Genomic DNA, 10,173 nt, shown 5'->3' with positions numbered 1-10,173 from the left:
AACGAGTTGCTTTCAGAAGCTCATTAGAAAAGGGGTAAAAAAGGGGCCTGTGGAGCTATAATAATGAGGAATTCAGACCCAAGCATTGCAGTTCCGCTTTATATAGACTACAAATGTATGATTTATATGTAAAAAGGAACTATTTAAAAGCATGATATGTCTCCTTTAAGCTTGGTGACAGGACATGAATTACATGGACTTGATACACATGCACACATCACTACCTGATTATGCCAGCATTTACCATCTTTTAAGATCAGAATGATGTTGTAATGGGTTTCCCCCATTTGAAATGAATTTGATATACATTTTGTTTTCTGTTTAATTCAATGACTAATTTTCTTTAATAACTTCACAACCAGGTATAATTGCAATCAGAATTACCTTTTATTTCTTGAAAGAATTACCCCCAAAACTTTGTTTTGGCTGTTGGCCTTTTGGTCTCATCCCATGCTGCACCATCAAACAGTCCGTTTGATTCAAACATGTTTTTGTAGCGTTAGCATTGCCTAATTGGACTGAACCATTGGTAATTTTGTATGGGGGAGGGGGAATATCTGGTAAACAATTTTTCCCTTTTCATTTCCTTTTTTTTTGGTTTAGTGTGTTGGTGGTTAAGTACCCATGGGTTTACACAGTGTTATTTGTGAATATGTTTAGTGTTTTATTATTTTTATTTTTTTGGTGTATAATGTGTTGTATGTGTATTCCCTGCTTGTTCATTTGGAACAGGCTGAGGGTGGAGTTAGCCCTTACAAATAGGGAACTGTAGAGACTATCAGGCAGTCTTGGTCTGTTTAAGGCTGGAGGTGTGTGAAGCAGTTGCGAATTGGACTGAATTATTCGGTGTAGCCTTTTTGCACATTGTTGCAGTTTTTGTTTTGTCTTGTTTGTACCTTTCAATGTAAATATATATTTTTTTCTCACTATTATAAACCACCGTTTGGAGATCCACTGAACCTCTGCCTGCTTGTTCAAATTATTCTCCCTGACCACTGGGCCATCTCTTACATACACACCAGACAATGTTCTGTCTGTCTGTCATTATATAGTTCTGTCTATCGTTCTATCTATAGTTTCATTGTTCTATCTACTACCTTTTTAATTAATTTTTTATTCCATGCATGGTAGAAACAAGCTTCAATAGATCACCTCTGTGAACCATTGACATTTTTTAAAGGTTTCCAAATTAGCTATGGGTTGTTAGGTGGTTAGAAAGTCTCTGAAACTGTGGTCTCTAGAGGATCCTCCAGTGCAATTTTTAAGCTTTAGAAAAAATCATTAGTATGATAGCCACACGATCATTCATTTTTAGGGCATAAACATTTCAGGATGAGTAATCCTTATGGTTAAACACCCTGAATCCCAAACTATGAGCAATAGTAAAGCTTGACTTAGAAAGCACCACTAACGGTGCATGAAATCTCAACATTTTGATTATTAAGGCAAAGGAGATTAGAATGCTTTCTGTACAAATTCTAACAAGAAATGTTTGTGATCTGATTAAATGTATGAGATTATCACCAGGTTAAACTCTTTAGAGTCCAGTCTGATTTGCTTTGAATGGCAATCCATTATTTGACAATGAGATAGAGGAAGGGGAGGCGGGGGAGTTGAGTGTTGGAAGAGTGACGGAGAGAGAGAGTGAGCGGGCGAATGAGAGAGAGAGAGAGAGATAGCTAGTGCTGCCAGTGTCCGCACACCACACAATCCCACCTCTCTGTCTCTCTCCTCTCTGCCACTTTATCCTCAGCAAGGGCTTCCCACTGGGATAATATTCTCTATCTGTCTTTCACGCACATTAATCAGTCATTCTCTCACTCTCTCTTTTCTCTTCCTCATTATTTGACACTTTTTCTCCATCCTCCTCTCTGTCATCTTCCTCCTTCACCTCCCTGTCCTCCTCCTTTATCACTTCTATTCTGCTGCTCACATCATCTCACCGGCTGGAGAACCCACAGGACGCTGGAGGACAGGTAAGGCTCTGTGTGTGTCTGAGAAGTAAAAGACCCTGTGCGTGTTTAGATGTTTGACAATTTGATGGATGATAATCTACAATCTTTTCAGTGAGACTTTGTTTTACTGTATATTTCTAATTTTACTGCTCAAGGAGCCGCTCTTTTATAGCTTCAGTTATGGTTATCATGTTTCAGGTATTAACTTGTTTTAGGATGCTTTAGGAAAAACCGCCACAAATGTGAAAAGTATTGTCATGCACCGTTGTAAGAGTTATGAAATGAATGTAGGCTGCATAGCTCTAATAAGTTGCTTTTGGTTGATTTGGATGAAAAATGTTTGAGTTCATACTGAGATCTCTGACATTTGATTGCAGAGACTGGTATCTTGGCAAATCTGAGAACATTGTTGAGATCTCTTCTGAAACTATAGAGGAGACGTGAGATTAAGTATTAAAAGGTGATGCTTGTAATTTTCCTAATTTCCTAATGTTCCTTTAATATACAAATTAATGTATCTAAAATAAGATTTTGAAAAACTAAATATTGTTTCTTGTTCCAGATTAATGTAAAGAGTAGGCAATATGTAGGTTGCTTTCTTGTAAACACTGTGATTCTGTGGTGCTTTTTTAAATGTCTAGAGTGGCCCGATACCACAACATTGAGTCAACCAATGGTGTATGTTTGGGGGCGGGACTATCTGTTTGAGTGACCCATGGCAGATGGAATAGTGTTCAAGGAATGTTGTTTGAAAACGGTCATTATTTTGGTATCACTTTACAACAAGGTCCCGTAAGTTAACATTAGTAAGTGCATTAACTAACATCAACTAATAAGCAATGCATTTGTTACAGTTTTTATTCATCTTTGGTAATAAAAATACAACTGTTCATTGTTAGTTCATTTTGGCTCAGATTATGAAAGTCCCATTTGCTCTCAGTGCTGTCTAGGATAAATAATTGAGAATTGAAGAGATCTCCTTTGTGCTTTGTATATGACCATGAACTATTCCAGTCACAGGTTGTTTTAGGCAGTCGATAGAAGTTTCTATCAAGCTCGTCAGGCAGTCAATAGACTAATTTAGTGAGCCGATAAAGCCTCCCTCCTTTGAGAACAAAAAAGAAAGTGACAAAAACAGCGGGCAGAGATAAACAGACGTTTCTCTTCATGTCTGAAGACATTTATGGGAATCTACGTGGGCAATGTGTCCTTGATGGCAATCCGCCCATGTCTCTTCGAGTTATTTAAGTGTTAAAAGCAGGTGTATTGGTTACAAGATTTGGTGTGTCATCAGGCTGACTTCATCCTGAATTGTAAAGAGAACTCATCTGAGCATGAGACATATGGCTGCTGTCTTTTCCTGCCCCACTTTTAATTGAATTTTCCACTAAGGTTGAGGCAGGCAAAGGCTTACCTGTCTTCTGTCATCTGGTCTTCACAGATGGGCTGCTAATGGCTCTAATTTACAGTTTCACCTCTCTCAAACTAATTTCTTATCTCTTAATATTCCCTCTCTCTTTCCAACTATCTGTCTATCTATCCATCTATCTGTCCACCTATCCGTCTGTCTATCTTCCTAGCTAATGTTTAACTGTCTATCTTTGATCCATCTATCTATCTATCTATCTATCTATCTATCTATCTATCTGTCAATCTGTTGTTTTATCTGTCTGACTTTCCTTCTATCACCCTTTCAACTCCTCAACTTTTTCATTTTGTTCAATTTTTGTTTCATTTTCATGTCCTTCTTTTTTTCATGTCTCCCTTTGTGCTCCATTCTTCCTTTGTCACTTCCCTTTCTTTTCACACCGGCTGGATTCTTGCTGTCACTTTGACAGATCTATGTTGTGATGGATGTGCGTATGTGTGTGTGTCCATATACAGCCATAAAATATTTGTGCGTCCATTTTATGGCTCAGAGGGTCATGAATTTGGAATGGGCCCATCGTTGCTTTGTTCAGATCCATTGTGAGAGAACAGTGCAGTGTGCATTTGTGACATGAACATGCGATTCCTGTGTTACAAGTGCACATTAGTGACAGAAGATTGAATGAATGTGCTGTGGACTGGAGTGTGTTGTGAGTGTTGTGAGAGTTAAAGCCCATTGCATGATTCATAATTAATGCTATTGTTTTCATAATTTATATGAATGGGTACAGTAGTTGGGGGCACTTAGTAATCAAAGTTTTTCTGGGGATATTATGTTAATTGCATAAAAAAAAAGGGGGCAGGCACAGTACCTAACATATGCGCACTGGTCTTTTGAAAGTTTAAAAGTGCATTTGAATCTAATTGGAGTTTATTTTCGTTCTCAGAGGAAGCATTTATGCTGTTTTTGTCCAGAAATGATTTCAATTGTGCTGTTGGATTAAATGTCAAATGTGTTGCCATGTTGTGAACACCTCTGGCTCCTCGCTTGAGTTGTTCCATTCAATAATTAAGGGATGTAATTATAATTAAGGTTATATTTCAGAGACTTTTCCAAACATCATTTCTCCTCTGGGAAAAGCATTGATTTAATCTGGGAAGTAGAGTCAGATGAAGTTTTGTAAATTCTTATTTGAAATGGGTGTATGAGAGAGACTAAAGTGTCTGTGCACGCATGTTTGTGAGAGCGAGCACGACTGTGTGTTGTTTCCTCTCCACGGAAATCAATCCAAACATGGAGTGCCAGAGCACTCATTGCTATTCACACGCGTGTCTGTCTGTATCATATCTTTAAATCTGCTAATTAACCTCATTACGACGCTCAGCCTGCAGGGGATCCAGCGTAAACCAAAGCATACGCTCATACACACATAGATTTGACATAAAACTCCCCAAACTCAAAGGAGACTGCTTCTCCAGTTTAATTATAAAAAGCCCATGATTGAATAATTAATGCTGTTGGGTCGTCCTCAGCATCTCACTAAGCAGAGGCCAAGTGGTCATTGTGGTGCAGCTAGACATGCTCTAAATAATCCAAACAGGCACAGACCTCTGTAAACTGCGCCTGCCAAAAATATGACCCATGCAACTAAGATTATACCCTTCACCACACAAACACAAATACAAGCCTTCTGTATGGGTTTACAGACCCTGAATGCGGAACATTACCAAAACATCAGAATTACAAAATGTGGTATAGTAAACCTGTTTGTATTTTGCAGAGCAAATTATGGTGGTCTTCTAGCTTTAGCAGCTTTGTACGCAGTCATATTAATGGCTGAAAATTGCATTTATTCGACAACAGGCTTGACTGATTCTGTGGATCACAACTGTTCAACAACAGGCACTTCCGCAGATAAAAAAAAAAAAATGTCATATATGGATAAAGACTCTAAATGTGTGTTCACACTTGGCAGGTTTGGTTCGATTAAAACAAACCCTGCACACCAAACAAGAGGACCGAGACCGCTGAAAAGGTGGGTCTTGGTCTTCTTCCAAATGAAATCTCGAGCGGTTCAACAGAAATATGAACGCAACATGGACCAAAGACATCTAAACAAACCAAAAACCGAACGTGAACGTCACCAGATACTAAAAAAGATAGAATGCTGAAGCACAACATAGGAGTTATGTTGCCCATTACGGTTCGGCACAGGCGTCAGAAATGCTGTATCCTTGCAGCAGATCTCTTTTTGTGTTTGTGATGGAGGAATTCCTGCCACTGTTTGACTCCTTTACACATTTCATAAACTCTTCACGAGTTCTCAGCTCGTCAAAATGCCATCATACGTACGCACATATAATGAGCACATTTAGCCTAGCACACAGCATTGTTTTGGATGTTCAGTAAGTTCCTTCGCAAAAACGCATTCTTTTTTTTTTTGTATCTTTCAGTTTGGTCGTAAAAATGACAATGTGAATGCTAAGCGAACAAGGACTAAATGTATTAGGGTGTGTTCACACTTGTAAAGTAGTTTGATTCGTTTGGTTCATTCTATCCGGACCAACAAAAAAAAACCCATTTAGTCCTGGTCCGCTTAGCGTTTAGATTGGGATTTTTACCTCTGAACCTAAAGGCATAGTGATACGTTCACAACCTGATTGGTCGGCTTTTACATATTGCCTATTTTGAGACCAAAACAATCCAAAACAATGCTGTGTGCTGGCCAAACCCGCTGTATATGCATAGCCTGCATATTATGGTATTTTGGCCAGCTAAGAAATCATGAAGAGCTTATAAAATGTGTGAAGGAGTCAAAACAGCTGCAGGAATCCCTCTGTCACACACACAAACGAAGATCTGCTGCAAAGAGATGCGGTCTGATGCCTGTATCAAACTATGATGGGTAACATCGCAACTATGTCGAGAAAAAACAGGTATGCTTGAGCATTCTGGCCTTTTTAGGGTCTCATCTTCCTGTTTTTGGTTGTTTACATATCCTTGGTCCATGTTGCGTTCGTATTTAATTTGAACTGCACCAAAGTTAATTTGGAAGCAGACCGAGCAGATTTTTTCAGCGGTCTCGGTCCTCTTGTTTGGTGTGCACCAGGGTTCGGTTGGCAGCATTCACACTTATTCAAATGAACTGCACTAACAGAGTAATCGCACCAGGGTTTGTTTTAATCAAACCAAACATGCCGAGTGTGAACACACCCTTTTTTTGTTGGTCTGGACCAAAAAGATCTAGGAGAACCAAACTATAAGTGTGCTTTCACACTTGGTTCGATTTATTGGTCCGTACCAGCGTTCGATTGCTCCCCCCTCCCCTTCCCCCTTCCCCCTCTGTTCTCTGTTCAAATTATTTTATACACTTTTGTTATTGTAGTTTCCAAAGCGTCAGCACATAATGGCACTTTCGTCTCTCTGCCGCAAATGTACCACAAATTCTCTAAAGAACGCAGGAGTCCATTTCTGTTGAAGGCAAGTAGACATGACAAAAACATTTTGCTTGTAGTGTGTCAGTCACGCTTGTCAGGAAAGGGAGTGAGAACACATACAAGCTCAAACATTTTCGAATCATACATCATCAATAGTGGTTAACTTTCACGATTTAGTACGATTGTGTTCATATCAGCAGTGAACCATATGGCAGTTCACATGAATGAACGTTAACATCATCCAAACGAACTCTTGACTTCAATTAAACCCATGTGCGCACTAAATGTACTAGTGTGAAAGCACCTTAAATTAGCATTTTGAAGAAAAGCGGTGATAGTTGCAAGCTTTCTGGACATAATTTTGTTCCTCATTACAGAAATTAGCTATGAAAAAGGTTATGTTCTTGTAGCGTTTTGCTAGCAATGGTTGTGGTTTTGATTCTCTGGGAACCTTGATAAAAGAATATCTTGAATGTACTACCACTTTCATTACAGGTACAAGCTTCATGTGAGAAAAATAAACCTGTGTTTGCTTTAAAGACAAGTTATACAAAGTGCAGTCAGGGAACTGAAGCCCATGGTCAAGCATTATGGTAGTTTGTGCTTCTCCAGTCTCTTGGTTTATTTGATCACTGGTTTGATTTACAGCACACTTGAAGGTTCCTGGTATCAGGCATCGTATGAGAAAGTCTCAGCAGTTGCTGTGCAAAAATAAATTGTTGGTGAGTGAGAATGATTTACAGTAGACAGACACATCTAAAGCAGTGCAGCGTGGTCGAAATTTCCATTTGCTTCAGTTGATTCCTCTCTGCAAAAAAATATAGTTAAATTTGTGGTATAAACAAGCAGCTGTGGTTGCCTTAAATTCACCATAAAAAATATGGTAACTATGTTTCAGGTATTACAGGATGGCATAATGGTGCCTATATATTTTATAACTTATAACAATATATTTCATTAAGTGATATAATGTTAATATACCAAACTACTTGAACTGCTAAATCAGTTAAATAGATTCCTTCTTTGAATGTTCTTTTACTGTTTTTCACTTTAAATTATGTTAATTAATAGGTTATACTCGCAAAAAACATGAATTTGACAGTATTTTACAGTAAAATGACTTTTTACATTTTAAACATTTAACTGGTTTCCACCGTACATAACTGTTCATCAATTAACAGGGTTTTACTGTAGCATTTTAATAGTGTTGTTGATTTATCTAGCCTGAAAAGCCAGACCTACATCATCAAGATGTTAGGTCTGTCAACTCTCCATAGACACGGCTCAGTCAGAGGGGCGGGATAAACGGCTGTCTTTCAAATTCCCTCTGCACGCAATAGGACAGCGCTTCAACCAACCAGGGCCCGGTTTCCCAAAGCGTTCTTATCTCTAAGTAGTTCTTAACCTATTCCTTAACCTCTCTCTTAACCTTATGGGACGGTTCCCGAAACGTTCGTACGCTAAGTATATCTTTTGTAAGTCACACTTTCGTAAGGTTGGTCTGGACCACTCTTAGCTTTACCTTATCACTGTTGCAGGTCTATATGAATATAATTCTGAAGTTTTAATACACCCAGACAGTGTTCAGTTAGGCTAATTCAAGTGTTTTCATGCAAAGAATAAAATTGTCATTACACTGATTTTTTTTTTTTTATTATATTATTATACAATATTATTAATTTAATTAAAACGCTCTTTTAAAGGCCAGTGAAAGCATAGGCTACTGTCAGTTAAGTTCTATTCGGACGCTAATATTGTTTCTCATGGGCTCGTCCGGTATTTTAAACATTTACAGGGGTAAGTCGGTGATTTTAGTGCCGTCCGAATCCATAATATCAGTGTTTTTCTCACCCAACCCACGTAAAAATCCCTGGCCAAATTAGTACCTTCTGTTTTTTGACAAACAGGTCGTGTGGTAATTTAATTGCCGTCTGAATCCACATCTCCGAGTTTACAAGAGATTCGAAATTCACGGTTTAAATCCTTTTTGATCACTGCCGAGCACCGTACGCAAGATGTAAACTTATATTATTGAAATGCTGGAAAGTATTTCCAAGAACAATATTTCATCGCAGCTCCACCTCAGCGAACAAAAATGGGAAAGAGAAGGCGGAACGTACATTTTTGAAAAGGTTATTGTGGCAGCAATATATGATGCAATTTTAAAATATGTAGGCTAGGCTATTATAGGCTATTATAGTTTGGATTATTTTTTATAATATCCAATAATCATAATAAATGCAATTTCAACTATTTCTGAAGTGCTTCTCTAATAAAGAACACCACTTTCTCACATAAACAGCCCCTGCACGAGAGAATAATTGATTCTCGAGTCATCGATTTCAACAGATTCAGCACCATCGCCACGGACAGCGCCGGGTAACGTCGCATGTAAGAAGGGATATCTTAAGCAGCTTTCTAAGGTATAGTTAGGGGAACACACTTAGGAACATAAACAAATTTGGTAAGATATATCTTTCGAGTCTTCTTAGCACGCTAAGAGTGAGCGTTATCGGGAAACCGGGCCCAGAGCGTTTTGCCAACAGCGGAGCTAACGTTAGTTGAAAGATTCAACTTTTGAATCTGTCCGGCAAAACTACGAACACATCTTCCTTTTTTAAGAATGACTTAAAGGTGCTCTAAGTAACTTTTTTTACCTTAATTGAACAGCTTCGGAGTCATTGGAATGGTTATATTACTTATTTCGGGTTGAATGGTGGTCGTTTCGCACCCCCCTGGTGCCCGTGAGCGGAAAATCCGCACTTGCAACTTTGAGCGTCAGGAAGTCTCGCGTGATATCAGGTCTCGCGATGTAAACAATTGCTTTATGGCCAAAAGAAATCTGCTAAAATGCTGTCATTATTGCACTCCCTCACGCTGTTCGAACCCGAATGAAGAAGACGTTTTAAAGAATGTCCCATCTGCTTTGATGTCGTTGATCTACTAGCCTCTGGTGTCTGAGAATCGCCAACGAGTTTTTACAACAGTGTTGTCAAATATCTATTCCGAAGCTGTGGGGGGAGCTCTAGAGAGAAACCTGCGAGCAAAAAGCGAGAATACAGCGAAGAAATCCCGAAACTACTGAGCCCTGCTTTAAGTGCCTTTCTTTGCTCTTTTCTCAAAGAAAAACTTAACTCCAAGTCCTCCAGAGTCGCGGCCAAAGCCGATTCGAAAGACTGTTCTCCAGCAGCAGCCATTCTTTGTTTTCAAGTAGCAGGGAACCGTCGCAACTCTGTCATCATTATGTTAAGCCCGCCCCGCCTACTCTATACACGATGTGATTGGCCTGACCCAATTAAGGTTTTTATAGCTCCGAAAGTCAACGGAGAGTTGCTAGACTACCCTGGCTGCAAAATACATTTTGCTGCCGCTAGGGTGCATCTAGATTTCTAGGCTAAGATTTATCCACTTT

General features: G+C 39.0%; 1 protein-coding gene across 1 annotated transcript in view; it reads left to right on the top strand.

Annotated features, from left to right (window-relative positions):
- Nucleotides 1–1,684: 1,684 nt before the first annotated feature.
- thsd7bb (thrombospondin, type I, domain containing 7Bb) overlaps nt 1,685–10,173 on the top strand; it is a 58,667-nt gene continuing 50,178 nt past the window's right edge. The window contains exon 1 of the mRNA XM_082156053.1: nt 1,685–1,976. The gene's annotated coding sequence lies outside the window, so the exon portion shown is untranslated. The remainder of the gene's footprint in view (nt 1,977–10,173) is intronic.

This window comes from Leuciscus leuciscus (assembly GCF_965113295.1).
Source record: "Leuciscus leuciscus genome assembly, chromosome: 23".
Classification (NCBI taxonomy): Eukaryota; Metazoa; Chordata; class Actinopteri; order Cypriniformes; family Leuciscidae; genus Leuciscus; species Leuciscus leuciscus.
Note: the sequence above shows the minus strand (reverse complement) of the source record. Positions and strands in the feature narration are given on the sequence as shown.